This window comes from Myodes glareolus, chromosome 3, assembly GCF_982192425.1.
Source record: "Myodes glareolus chromosome 3, mMyoGla1.1, whole genome shotgun sequence".
NCBI classification, from domain to species: Eukaryota; Metazoa; Chordata; class Mammalia; order Rodentia; family Cricetidae; genus Myodes; species Myodes glareolus.
Genome location: NC_142028.1, coordinates 17902009 through 17916292, shown reverse-complemented (window position 1 = coordinate 17916292; position 14284 = coordinate 17902009). Strand labels below are relative to the sequence as shown.

At 46.1% G+C, this 14284-nt stretch overlaps 1 protein-coding gene across 1 annotated transcript in view; it reads left to right on the top strand.

Moving 5' to 3' along the window:
- Crebl2 (cAMP responsive element binding protein like 2) overlaps nt 1-4428 on the top strand; it is a 29468-nt gene extending 25040 nt beyond the window's left edge. The window contains exon 5 of the mRNA XM_048432424.3: nt 1509-4428. The gene's annotated coding sequence lies outside the window, so the exon portion shown is untranslated. The remainder of the gene's footprint in view (nt 1-1508) is intronic.
- The last annotated feature ends 9856 nt before the right edge of the window (nt 4429-14284 follow it).

The window sequence follows — 14284 nt, the reverse complement described above, 5'->3', positions numbered from 1 at the left end:
TTAATGTAAACTAAACTAGTTAAAATAACCAAATTAACTAATTTTCTATATATTCACAATCTTAAAAAGTCTCACTAGCTGAACATGTGACTCACCCTTGTCATCTGATCCCTCAGGAGATTGAGACAAAAAGCCTCCTGTGATTTTAAGGTCAGCCTGGGCTACTGTCTGAGTCCCTTTTCTGTTGTTATGGTAAAATAGTCTGACAAGAGCAATTGGAAAGCAGGATTGTAGGTGGAATTTCTCTATGTTCCAGCAGCTGCTCCCAAATGGTCACTCCGAGACTTCTTATTAATTACAAACGCTTGTCTAATAACTCAAGCTTATTACTAATTAGCACCTACAACTTAAATTAACCCATTTCTATTCATCTATTGCTGCCCCAAGGCTTGTGGCTTTTTCCTGTTTGCATGTCCTGCTTCCTTTCTATCTGGCTGGCTATTCCTCTGACTATGCCCTCCTTCTTCCCAGCATTCTCCTGCCCTGAGAATCTTGCCTAGCCATTGGCCAATCAGCTTCTTATCAACAGTGAGAGTAACACATTTTCACAATGTACAGAAGAATTATTCCACAGCAGTCCATTTTATCTTGCACTTCAAAGTACAGTCCATCATGGTGCGGAAGTCACAGAGGTAGGAGCTTGTAAAGCTGCTCACATCACAGTAAGAAGCAGAGAGTGAGGGATGCATGAAGTTATTGCTCGGTTCTCTTTGTCCACATATGCAGTCCAGAGTCCCCCTCCTCAGACATGGTGCCACCCGTAGTTAAGATGGCTCTTTACACATCAGTTAGTGGAACAAAGTAATCCCCACAAGCCCTTCTCCCAGGTGATTCTAGAGTCTGTCAATCTAACCATCATAGCTGCATAGTTCCAGGCCATCATGTGATGGAGTAAGGTTTTGTCTCATAGCAATTCACACAGTAACAACGTCATCAACAGAAGCCTTCCTGCATATATTAACCTGAAGAAAAAGTCAAGAATTTTAGCTGGGTGTAGTGGTGCACGCCTGTAATTCCATTACTTGACAAGAGGGGTTCAAGGTCATTGTCTGCTCCATAGAGTGTTCAAGACGTGCCTGGGCTATCATAAAATCCTGTCTCAAAAACTAGGAGTGGCTTATGACGGGTTGGGAAGATGGCTCAGTGAGTAAAGCTCCTCCAGTGAGAGCATGAGGGCCTGAGTGTGAGTCCAGAATCATGAAGCCGGGCGCCGTCTGTGGTCTGCAGTCCCAGCTTCTATAGCCGGATGGGAAGTGAGGATGGGAGAGCCTCTGGATGCTCACTGGGTGGCAGTTCTGTGTACACAGCCAAACAACAGCAAAGAGACCCTGCCTCAAGCATGGTGTGAGGTGAAGGCTGGACCTGAGGCTGTCCTCTGACCTGCACACGTGTGCCCTGGCACACACACAACAGTAAATGAGTAAATAAAGGCATGGGTTTAAGAGCTGATTCATCAGACTTCACTGACTAGACACATTCTTATGTTGGTGCATTTGTTTTCTCTCCAGGGTGAAGAGCATCTAAAATGCAGTCAGCGATCAAAGCTGACGGTCTCCAATGTCTTCGGAGGACAAACAGGCAGGACTTTGCTTCTTGGCTCCATTTTCTGCTTACTGCTCAGTAGGCATCTCTGTAAATCTGAAGTTTCTACCAAAATGTGTGATCATACATCACGAAGGCCTTTGCTTTAATTTTCAACAGTTAGATTTGCCAACATTCAGACCTGCTCTGTATTGCTCTCCATGTTGGTCAACAAGTTACAATGCCTGAAACCACAGAAACGGAGGAGAGAGGCTGGAAAGCGCATATTTGCACCTTAGCCATATGGCTCTTTTGGTTAATTTATATTTCCCTATGTAATTCATGTGTTTGTGTGTGTGTGCTTAGTTGTTACTTCTCTTCATGTCTTTAATCGCCCTACGAAAAAGAAACCAAATAGGCTGTTTGTTTTCTGTGGGTCTCAGCCTTTATGGACCCAATATTACTCCTTTATATTTACTTGAGTAAAGTTCGATTGTCTGTGAGCCATTCCAGCATAAGCTGTGAGCATCTATTAGCAGATATATACAGTTCTATTTTTATAATCCACAGTGATATGCCTGTTTTAAAGAATGTACGTAAGAAGCCCACCAAGAAAGCCCGCAGACAGCCCTTCCGCTGTTTCCGCAGACTGTGTATATGAAAGCTGGCTGGGGCCAACTCCGTGCTTGGAGAAGAACTAGCCATATTTTCTGTTCAGTAGCATTCGTTATTGTAACCTACAGTGTGCGTGTGCACTTGTGTTTCTGCTGTGTGTCTCCATGTACATGGGGTAGACAGAAGTGAATGTTCATATATGTTTGCTTGTGTACTCAACTAAGGCATGGTTGGTTTGTTTTTTTTTTTAATTTGAAGAACGCAGAATGAAACTAGCTGCTGAGACTGAGTATCTGCCTTCCTGTGTAGAGCACAAGCCACACTGCTGGTAAAGCTAATGCTTGTTGCGGTTGGCAGAACACTTGAGTCTCCCCTGATGTGAGTGCCCTTATGAATGTGTTCTGAGCCAGAAGGAAGCCCACTGTGTGCTTGTACCCACTTTAGCCTGTGCCCCGTGTGGTGGGGCATCCTGAGCTGTATGTGGCATGGCAGTGGCTCTGTATGGTTCCCATCACAGCTGCATTTACATGACATGGAGTGGTGATTGAGGGGCAGAGCTCATGGTAGGACGCGCTGCGAGATGAGGACCTCTGCTTCACCCTTGTTCTAGTTCAGTCAGGTGCGTGTTCTCTGTTGCTGCTAAATTACAGTTGTTCCTCACTCTGATGAGGCAGGAACTTGGCTTCCAAACAAGAAGTGTTTGCTAAAGACTGGCGGTTGATGAGGCGGTATCAGTCTTCAGGCGTGTCCGTCCTTTCGACATTGTGACTTGAAGCCTGGGAACTGAGTGTTCGAAGTGAGTTTACAGTTTTGTGCCAGGACACATTCCTAGCTGTTCTGAGGCCTGTGCAGCCTGCACACCATGGTTCAGACATGGCTGGCAGGTTTTCTGTGAGGTGGAACGTGAGATGGATCCTTTGGCTGGCAGGCATTTAAACAGATGCCTCCCTTAGCTCGAGATCCCTTGATCTCAAGCTTCAGACTTAGATCCCGTGTTAGGGCTGTGTGACCACAACAGACCACTAGCCCAGCTTGGGGTTCTCTGAGTTTAAGAAAAATGGGCATTTAAGGGTGTTTAATGTCTTCTTAGGACCATAAATGTAGACAAAGGATTGTTGATATTCAGGCCCTTAAGAATTTAAGTGTTTTAAATATAGTATTCAGACTATGCTGGGCGTGTTTCTGCCAGCTGGTCCACTCAGTCATATATTTTCACTGCAGAATAGCCCATGACTTTATGTTGCTTTGTTCAGTACCTTCTGAATTCTCTAGAAATGTCATTTTGAAAGCAAACATTCCAGGATGAATGTGGCTCCTCAGTGGAATGTCTGCGCTGTGCTCGAAGACTCTGCAGGTTCTAACTGCAGTCGCAGGTCACCCCAAAGAGGTGGGCTTGGAACGAAAGCTGATCGCACTTTGAGTCTGTTCGTGTGCCTGTATCGCTGTAGTGTTTTGGACTGGTCAGACCAAGAGAATGGGCCTTGGTGTTTGAAGGGGCCATGTCTGTTGATTGCTCTGGGACCTGTGCTGGCCCTTCTTCCTCAGAAGCCTGAGATCCACTCACTGGTCCTGATTCCAACAGCTGGAGCGTCTCCATGTCCATTCCCATCCAGGGACACTGTGTGCTGGCTGCATATCCTTCCCAGAGGACAACAGGCTGGGAGGACGGAGCCCTAGGTCATCGTCCAGGGCAGGAAGAGGCCATGTGCCTCAGTCAACAGAGCCCGTCTCCTTTTTCATTTTATCTCAGAGAGTAAGGAGAAAGTATATTTGTAAATTCACACCAAGCCGACTCTATCATTTTAAAACCCACTTTCCACATATTGGAGCAACTGGTGCAATATGGAATTGATCTGGTCTGGTCAACTTTTAGGCTGTAGCTGAAGTTCTTAATTTGTTTCTATCTTATCTAAAATACTTTGTGATACCTGAATCAGAGCAGAGCCTTACAGCAGCCATCCCGTCACTATTTGCCTGTGGACAGTGCTTAGCATCACCATCTAGAATTTATCATCTTTGAACTGCGATGGCTTTGCTTTGGCTGCTTATATAAAAAATACAGATTAAACTGGGCTTCACTTTTAGTTAAAGGCAAGTAAAATTAACAAAAATAAATATGTTTTACATAAATCAGCTGCATGTTGTTACAAATATTAAAATACATATTTTGTTTTTTAAAGATGAGAGATAATTAAACCACATGGTATTTGGGGGCAATGAAGGATGTTTTTCTCAGAAGAGCATTGTACTATTATATTTTTTATGAAAAATAAAGTATATTTACCAAACTCATGTCAAATTGCCTGTTTCACACTGCTGAAATCTCTCTGTATACACCTAGAGCAGTTAAAGGAGAAAAGAAGGACTGTGGTCATCAAGATGGCGCATCAGGCAAAGGCACCTGCTGCCAAGACCGACTGTCTGAGTGCAGCCCCCACGGGTGGAAGGGAGAACTGACCCTGCTTCTGCACTAACGTGTGGTTAAGACTGCTTACTGCTCCTGCAGAAGACCCAGGTTCAGTTCCCAGCACCCACATAGTGGCTCACACAGCCTGTAATTACAGTTCCAGGGACTCCAATGGGCTTCTGCACATAGGTGGTGCACAGACACACACTAAGGCAAGCACACATACACGTAATTCCTTTTTATTTAAAGGGGACTAGGCAGGTCCTCATTTCACTTTCTGAGTAACTTAGAATTATCTAATCAGCCAGACTCCTCATCTTCCACACAGAGTCACTTTCAAGAGGTCACTGGTGTGATAAGTCGGGTCATTGTAGTCATTTTTTATTGCTGTGACACATGCTTGATGAAGGGTTTATTTTGTCCCATGGTGTAAGGGTCATTCCAACCTAGGAAGGGCATTGCAGTAGGATTGTGAGGCCACTAGTCACTGCATGTGCAGTAAGGAAGCAGGGTCGATGATGTCACTGCATGTGCAGTAAGGAAGCAGGGTCGATGATGTCACTCACTGCACGTGCAGTAAGGAAGCAGGGGTGATGATGTCACTGCACCTGCAGTAAAGAAGCAGGGTTGATAATGTCACTGCACCTGCAATAGGGATGCAAGGTCGATGATGTCACTGCACCTACAGTAAAGAAGCAGGGGTGATGATGTCACTGCGCCTGCAGTACGGACGCAGCCGTGTTGATGAGCTTGTTTTCCTTTTATCTTGAGTCTGGGTCCCTGGACAGTGGATAATGCTGTCCACATGCAGGGCAAGTGCTCCCTCCTCAGTTAACTTCCGGAAATGCCCTTGTGGATATGCTCAGACGTATTTCCTGGGTCCATCAGATTGACAAGATTAACCACGGGTATGAAAACCTGCTTGTCAAATAGCACAGGACTAGGCCAGCAGGGTGGCTCAACAGGTAAAGGCACCTGCCGCAATGCTTGACAGCCCGAGTTGATCCCTGGAACCCACACACACAGTGTGGGAGAACCTTCTCCCCCGCCAAACTGTTCTTTGATTACAACCTATATACACACTAAACCAATGTGGAAACAATATCCACAGTGAGTACAGATTTAAGTTATCAAAAATAAAAATGTCTAATGAGTATAAATCAAAATGTCATGTTAGCCTATTCCCAGGTTGTTTTCTATATATTGCTATGCTTACCCTTTGAATTGGTATAATTGGAAGCTCTTTCTGGCAATAATAGCCTTCAATTAATTAGGTTCATTTTAAGAACCACTGATGTCCCAACTGGTGATATTTTGTTCTGATTATCTACATACAGTGATTTTCAGGCTGCTAAATCACAGGGTTTTGTTGTTGCTGTTTTTCCATTTCATCCATTTTCCTCAATGACAAGTGGCCATTGATCCAAGTCTGGACTGTCACATAAAGATGCACTAACGTGTGTAGCGGAGCAAACACACAGTTAAGGTGGCCAGTGGGTCTGAACTCTAGCTCACATTCCCTGTAATAACACCTTGTAGAACAAAGCCGCCTGTCATCCGCTCATTGAGTCCTGGGTCTGTCCAGAATTTACCCAATCAGCTCACCTCTGTTAATTCTTCAACAAAGTAGGGGTGCCCTTTTGAAAAGTGTGCAAGATCATGGCATGTTACAGATGACTTGAGCCCAGTTACATGTGTCTCTTCTAGTCCATGTTCAGTGACATCCGTGTGGTGCTCAGCAATGGTAGGTGTGTCCTTCCTCTATGGACATCATTGACATCCATTTGGTGCTCAGCGATAGTAGGTGTGTCCTCCCTCTAAGTGATATTCGTGTGGTGCTTAGCGATGGTAGGTGTGTCTTCCCTCTAAGGACATCCGTGTGGTGTTCAGTAATGATAGGTGTGTCCTCCCTCTAAGGACATCCGTGTGGTGCTCAGCGATGGATGGTAGGTGTGTCCTCCCTCTAAGGACATCCGTGTGGTGCTCAGCGATGGATGGTAGGTGTGTCCTCCCTCTAAGGACATCCGTGTGGTGCTCAGCGATGGATGGTAGGTGTGTCTTCCCTCTAAGGACATCTGTGTGATGCTCAGCGATGGATGGTAGGTGTGTCCTCCCTCTAAGGACATCCGTGTGGTGCTCAGCGATGGATGGTAGGTGTGTCTTCCCTCTCAGAACATCCGTGTGGTGTGCAGCGATGGTAGATGTGTCCTCCCTCTAAGGAAGTCAGAGAATGCTACAGACCCCGGATAGTCAGCCTCCAGTGCACCACTGAAAATGGCCAAATGAGAGCCTAGCATAGCCCAGCTCAGCATCTGAGGCCCCAAAGTGTAGGTTCAAAGAAGAAGTGGGCTGGAGGAACTCAGAGACTGTAAATAGCATGGAGCTGCCCAGAAATTCAGATTCCGTGGCAGGACAGATAGTGTTAAGATTCAGAAACTGCTGAAGCCCCGCCCACTTGAGAACCCTGAGACAGAAGGTAGGCTGAATTTCTTTTTCTTTTTTTTTTTATTTAAATAAGATCTCACTCTCCAGCCCTGGCTGGCCTGGAAAGTGCTCTGTAAGTCAGGCTGTCTTGAGCTCACGGAAATCCACCTGCCTCTGCCTACTGAGTGCTGGGATTAAAGGCCTGTGCCACTACATCAGCTGAATTCTTAAGTTCTGGGGTCTCCGCAGGCTCAACTAAACTGCTTACTGTATTTGACACAGGGCCCCCAAACACTGTGGGGCTGGGCTGGCCTGGGCTAGCCTGGGCTAGCCTGGATTGGGCAGTGAGTTGTGTCTGATAGACCATTTTGATCGGCAGAGATCTGACAGGAAACTCTCAGGCCAGGCCTGCCTCCCTCAGCACCCACTTCCTGGCAAGCACTTGTAAGACCCTGAGACAGTTGACAGTAACACTGAATGGAGTCTAAAAGCCAGGGCAGCTCAGAATCAAATATGGCAAAAACTACACCAAAACCACCCTTCTCAGCACCACAGGAGAGAAAATACAAGGTCTGTGGCAACAAACAGGAAATGACCCTCACTAAACCTGTCTGGCCCCTTTCAGCTGAAGGTAGAAGGATCATCCTGAGCTATATAACAAGTTTGGGGCCAACCTGGGCTACATGTGATATGGGATTACCCTCTGTGCTGTGAATGTCTTATTACCAATGGTTGATAAAGAAGCTCTTGGGCTGGAGAGATGGCTCAGGTTAAGAGCACTGACTGCTCTTCCAGAGGTCCTGAGTTCAATTCCCAGCAACCACATGGTGGCTCACAACCACCTGTAATGAGATCTGGTGCCCTCTTGTGGCCTGCAGGCATACATGGAGGCTGAACACTGTACATAATAAATAAATAAATGTTTAAAAAAAATAAAGAAGCTCTTTGGCCTATGACAGGGTGGAATGGAGCTAGGCGGGAAAACTAAACTGAATGCTGGGAGAAAGAAGGCAGAGTCAGAGAGATACCATGTAGCTGCCCAAGGAGAAAGACACTGAAACCTTACCAATAGGTCACAGCCTTGTGGTGATGATATATAGATTAATAGAAATGGATTAATTTAAAGATGTAAGAGTTAGTTAATAAGTCTGGGCTAATAGGCCAAGCACTGTTGTAATTAATATAGTTGTGTGTGATTATTCAGGCCTGGGTGAATGGGAAACCAGTGCACAGTCTCCATATACATACATGAAATGCCATCTCAAAAAACAAAAAGATAAATGCATAGTGAGTTTTGGGCCAGTCAGGGATCTGTATCGAGAGATCCTGCCAGAAAACTGCGTTTGAAACTATAGCAGCCAGGCCCCAGCAACCACACAGGAAGAAAAGTTAACATCAAAAAGCCAAAAGCCAAAAGTTGGTCAGGGCATGAAGGCTGGGCTCTGTGAGGGCTAAGAGACACAAGCTGGGAATGCCTCTCACCTTGTTAGGGTATCTCCCATCTTTTTACTAATACAGGACAAGAAAAAATATTAGAAAGCCCACGTGAACGTCAACTTTTTAACCAGAAAGACCAAGAATTCATAGCATGTTTTCGAAAACTTTGAAACCCCTTCTTGGAGTGGAGCATCATGAAAGGCCCTTGAATAGAAATAAGAAACAGGCTAATTCGAAAAAGACATCAGGGCATGGGGCGTGGCGGGCAGAGGGCATCTTGTCTAGCAGACGCCAGCTCAGACGGTCTCTGGCGTCACTCCGACAGCGTGGATGCCCGCAGTCCTCGCTCTCAGGAGGTGGAAGTGGAGGATCAGCAAAGTCACCAGAGCGGAGTTCAGGAGACCACACACTCCCAATAGGAGGGAGGAGGTGAGAGGGAGAGGGGCAGCACACCCAACAAAGTGGGGCTCAGCAGACGGACTTAAACAGGGGGTTAGGTAGCTATAGTAGACTCGAAGCATGGAGGAAGGAAGGTTGCCATCAGGTCTTTACCAATCCCTCTGCACCTTCTTTTCTCACTGAAACTGAAGATCACTAATTTCTGGCCAACAAGTTCCAGGGATCTTCCTGCGGCCCTCTCCAGTGCCGGGTTTAGAGACAGGAAACCACTGCCAGGTTGCAATGGTTAAGCTAAAAGAACGGTAAGTTACCTTCATTGCAGGGCCACAGAAAAAGTTCCTTAGAGGGGCATTAATCTTCTGTCTGTAGCTTCTGTGAGTAAACAGATGGAAGGCCTATGGACTGCCCATGCTCCAAACCAGATCATGTCCTCAGACCTCCAGTCCCACCTCCTCAGCCTGACGCAGGACATGCATTTAGTCACACCCTGCAGAACTAAAATCCCACATCCTTCAAGTCTGAAGTGAATCCAAATTCTGTAAACCCTACTGCATAACTCGGAGCTGATGGAGAGCCGGTAAGGGTCGGTGATGCAATACTTTTGTTTTGATTTGGTTGTTTTCCAATCCTGGCCTTGAATTCCCGATTCTCCTGTCTCCCCCTCCCAAATGCTGGATTACAGGTGTGGGACACCGTGATGGTTAGTGTGATCAGTTTGATGGAATCTAGGATTGCCTGGGAGATGGGTCTCTAGGCGTGTTCATGGAGGGGGGGGCGGGGATCATCATGATCCTGACAGCTTTATTTAAGGTGGGAAAACCTGCCCACTATAGGTGGTACAGTTCCTTCCGCGGAGGATCCTGGGCTGAATAAAGGACTAGGCAAGGGTCTCCTCGTTCCCTCCCTGTCTCCCTCCCTCCCTCCTTCTTCACCCTGCTTCTTTCTTGGCTGCTGAGATGTGATCAGCTCCTTCGAGTCAGCTTCCATGAACTGGGAACTAAGACACACCTTTCCCCCTGGAATTACTTTTGTCAGAGTCTCACATCACCAGAAAAAGAAACTAAGAAAGACACATGCCTAGATGCTTCATGAAAGCAGGCTTTCTAGGTACCCAAATTGCCCTTGAGCTCCAAATCTCCCTCTTGCCTTTCAAGTTGTGTGTGTGTGTGTGTGTGTGTGTGTGTGTGTGTGTGTGTGTGTGTGTACATGTGACATGCATACAGGACTGAGTTCAAACTGTGGAATCTGTTTTCTCCTTCCACTTTGTAGGTTTAGAGATCAAACTCAGGTCCCAGGCTTGACGCCAAGCACCTTTAACTTCTAAATCATCTCACTGGATCCCAAAACAGTATTTGTTTTTTTTAAAAAAAAAAAAAAAGACTTCTGAGAAAGAATAGGTAACACTCTTGAAGTGTCCACATTTGGAAAAAGTCCAGAGCTGCCCAGTTTGTAGCAGATCAAAAATTATAGAGGGTCTGCGGTCAATGAGATGGGGCTAAAGTGAATCCATTCCACACTAAATTGAACTGTCTATTTAACCCTGAACATGCACACCGACTCAGGGGGAACTAGAACTCAGCACAAGCTACGCCTCAGAAGAGGGATGAGACATAGCTCAGCTTTGCACAGTGCTTATCCAGCATGCACAAAATCCTGGGTTTGATGCCCGGCAATGAATTAAAAAAAACAAAACAAAACATAGGTGTGATGGCGCATGTCTGTAATCCCAGAACTGGGGGTGGGGGTGGGAGGGTGGAGGGTAGAGGCAAGAGAATCGGAGTCAACCCGGGATGTATGAGACTCTGACTTAAAAAAAAAGGGAACAGAAAACAGAGAGGCTGCGGGAAGTGCTGATGGTACCACTGCCGGTTTAGTGATCTATGGGGCTTTTTCAGCATAGTCACATTTGTAAAATGGGTTTGAAACAATATTTTGAGTAGCGATTTCGCGCCTGTAACGGGTATTATTTGCTAGGGAATTTCCTCCGATGTTTAGAGCACACTAATTGATTAACCCACAGCTGAGTCTGGGTGCTCTGCAAGCTCCGCTGTGTGGTTGCTAAGAGACGAAGATGTCTCTGAATTCCTGTGACCAGCTCAGCGAAGGGCGGAGAGGCCCGCTCTGCCCGCTAGACACAGCGCCACCAAGCGGCGTCTCTCAGAACTGCGCCCGGGCTCTCCGGCCTTCCCTCTCCAAAGTTCCAATTAAGAGAACAAAGGCTCACTGAGTATCCTTCAAGGTCGGCCCTCCGCGATGACGTTATTCTCCAACAAATGAATGGTGAGAGACACAGAACTAATTGTCATATTTATTTGAAAATAAATAAAGTTCCTGGGGGGGGGGGGGGTGTTGAACCATAGAAGGTGTGTGGAGGTCAACTTTCAGGAACTGGCTACTTCCATCCAGGGACAGAACCCAAATCTTGGGTTTGGTGGCAAGCACACACGGATCCGTCTCACCAACCCAGTTGGTCCAGAGCGGTAGATTACCCCCAACTTTACTTATTGGCCTGATTTCAATCTTCTAAAGGGAGAGAGACTTTTAGTGTCCCTTCTGCTCTGGAAAATATGTATTTAATTTAAATTGTTATTTTATGTATTTACTTTTTAGGAGACATAGTCTCACTTTGTAGCCTAGGCTGGCCTGGAACTCTCAGCTATGTATTCCAGGTCTTCAGCCTCCTAGGATCCAAAGCACGAGCCTAAATCTTTTTTATTTTTCAGATGTGTATGTGGGGGAAAAGCGCGCACGGGGTGTGGTGGGGGTGGGGGGATGGGATGGGACTAATCCGAATGCCTTACATGTTCCAGACTATCACTTTCTATTGAGCAGTATCCTCAGCTCTCTCTTTTTTTAATTTTAAGAGAGTCCTGCTGTGGCTGGGCATAATGGCACATGATTTTAATACCAGCACTCTGGAGGCAGAGGCAAGCAGATCTGTATGACTCTGAGTCTAGCCTGGTCTATATAGTGAGTTCCAGGACAGCCAGTGCTACACAGTGAGATATACCTCCATTCCACTACCCCCGAAAAATTAGATTTAAAAAATAAGACAGTAAAATAGAATAAAGCTGGGATGATGCTGTAATCTGGTGTGACCCCAGCATTTGGGAGGCAGAGACAGCAGGGACAGGGGTTCAAGGACAGCCTTGTCTTTACAGAAAGTTCTAGACCAGCTTGGGCTACATGAGACAAAATCAAGGCCAGCTGGTGGTGCCACACATGTCCTTAATCCCAGCACTCAGGAGGCAGAGGCAGGTGGATCTCTGTGAGTTTGAGGCCAGCTTGACCTACAGTCCGAGTTCCAAGACAGCCAAGGATATACAAATAAACCCTGTCTCAAAAAAAAACCCAAAATAACAACAATGAAAATAAATAAATAACCCCAAACCCATAAATCAATAAAATGGGGGCAGGTGTTAGTTTTTTGTCAACTTGACACAAGCTAGAGTCCTCTGGGAAGAAGACCCTGAATTGAGAAAATGCCTCCATCAGACAGGCCTGGAAGCAAATCTGCTGGGCTATTTTCTTTATTGATGATTGACATGGGAAAGCCTAGACCACTGTGGGCAGTGCCACCCTGGGCTGGTCGTCCTGGGCTGAGTAAGCCATGGAAGCAAGCCAGTAAGCAGATTCTTCCCTGGGCTGTGCTTCAGTTTCTGACTCCAGGCCCCAGCCCTGACTTCCCTGCATGAGGGACTATGAGGTATGTAAAATGAAACAAACCCTTTCCTCCCCAGGTTGCTTCTAGTCATGGTGTTTATCCCAGGCACAGAAGCAAAGTAGGAAAGCTGCTGGGCTCGCTGAGTGAGCCTGGCCTGAGTGTGCACACACACATCATACGTACACACAATGACAATAATAAAGTTTAAATAAGTAGGGTCTGGGGAGGTGGCTTAGCAATTAAGAGCACTTGCTGATCTTGCAGAGGACTGGCATCGAGTTCCCAGGAGGTTCTAATGCCCTCTCTTCTCCACAGGCACTTGTACACTTCTACAACACACACACACACACACACACACACACACACACACACACACACACACACTACAGTCTTTAAAATAAGTGCCAGGTAGTGGCACACATGCCTATAATCCCAGCACTCAGAAGGCAGAGGCAGGTGGATCTCTGCGAATTTGAAGGTAGCCTGGTCTACAGTGAGTTCCAGGATAACCAAGGCTACACAGAGAAATCCTGTCTCAAAAACGAAAACAAACAAAAATAAGTAGAACAAGTAGAAGGGAGCTTTCTACTTTAAAGTCTGAACCATGAAATGCAAGGGCCAAGTGAGGCAAGCCTCTGACTCATTTCAGAGACATCTGCCAAGCGTGTGAAGAGGGGGACAGAGGGAAACACAAGGTCTTGTTTTCTTTTACATTTTTAGCCTTTTGAATTGGTCCTTTGACGGGAGCATCTTGACCTCAAAGCATTTCTGAAGGTATTTTGTTGTCGTCCGCTGCTGAGGACAGTCTCACGACGTGATCCTGCTGGCCTGGAGCCTACTGTGTAGACCAGGCTGACCTTGAAATTCCAGGTCCTCCTGCCTCCGGAGTGCGAGAGCGTGCAACCTCTGTAGACGATCTTAAAGCAAGTATCTTATTGTTCTGTTTGGGTTTGTCTTGGCTTTTGAGACAGGCTCTCACTATGTAGCCTTGGCTGGCCCGGATCTTGCTATGTAGACCAGAATGACTTAAACTTGGGGTTCTGCCTGTCTCTGCCTCCTGAGTGTTGTGATTTAAAGTGAGTGCCTGCATTGCTGTCCGTTGTCACAAATACTACACATAGTCTTGTCTTATTTACTGGTGTTTGTAACTTCTGGATCTCAAAACATTCATATCAGAGGTTGAAGAGCCAATCTATGGCCAAGAGAAAGGTGTGAGCCAGCATTAAACTCCATCTTGAGGTCATCTTTATGAGGTCATGATCAGGCCCACAGGGCACGTCTTGGTGGGGCTGCTCACGTTCTCTGAGACTTCTGAAATGGTAAGGAATGAGCCACAGGAGGAGGGCCCGAGTCAGAATACCAGCTGTCACATTCCAACCTAACAAGCTGCCTCACATGAGAAGTTCCAGTCTCCTCATCTGGTAAATAGAGACAATTATGAACTCATCACAGGTGAGGCTGAGGCAAGAGTGCCTTGAATATGTAGTCAGTCTGGGCTATAAAATGAGACCCAAACTAAGGAAACACAAATAAAACCCATAAATACATCATGGAATTGCTGAGAGGATGAACAATGAGTTATTACACATGGCTTGTTAGTTAGTCCATGAAAATGCAAACCAGGCTTGTCTGTAGAGCCCTTATTTCATTAAAATAAATTCTTTGTGTTGTATTGTCTTTGAGACATAGTCTTACGTGTGTAGCCAAGGATGACCTTGAACTTCGGATTCTCCTGCCTTCCTCTCCAGAGGACTAGAATTATAAGTGTGTGCTATATCCAGATAAACATATATCTAGAATAGAATATATGTATGTTC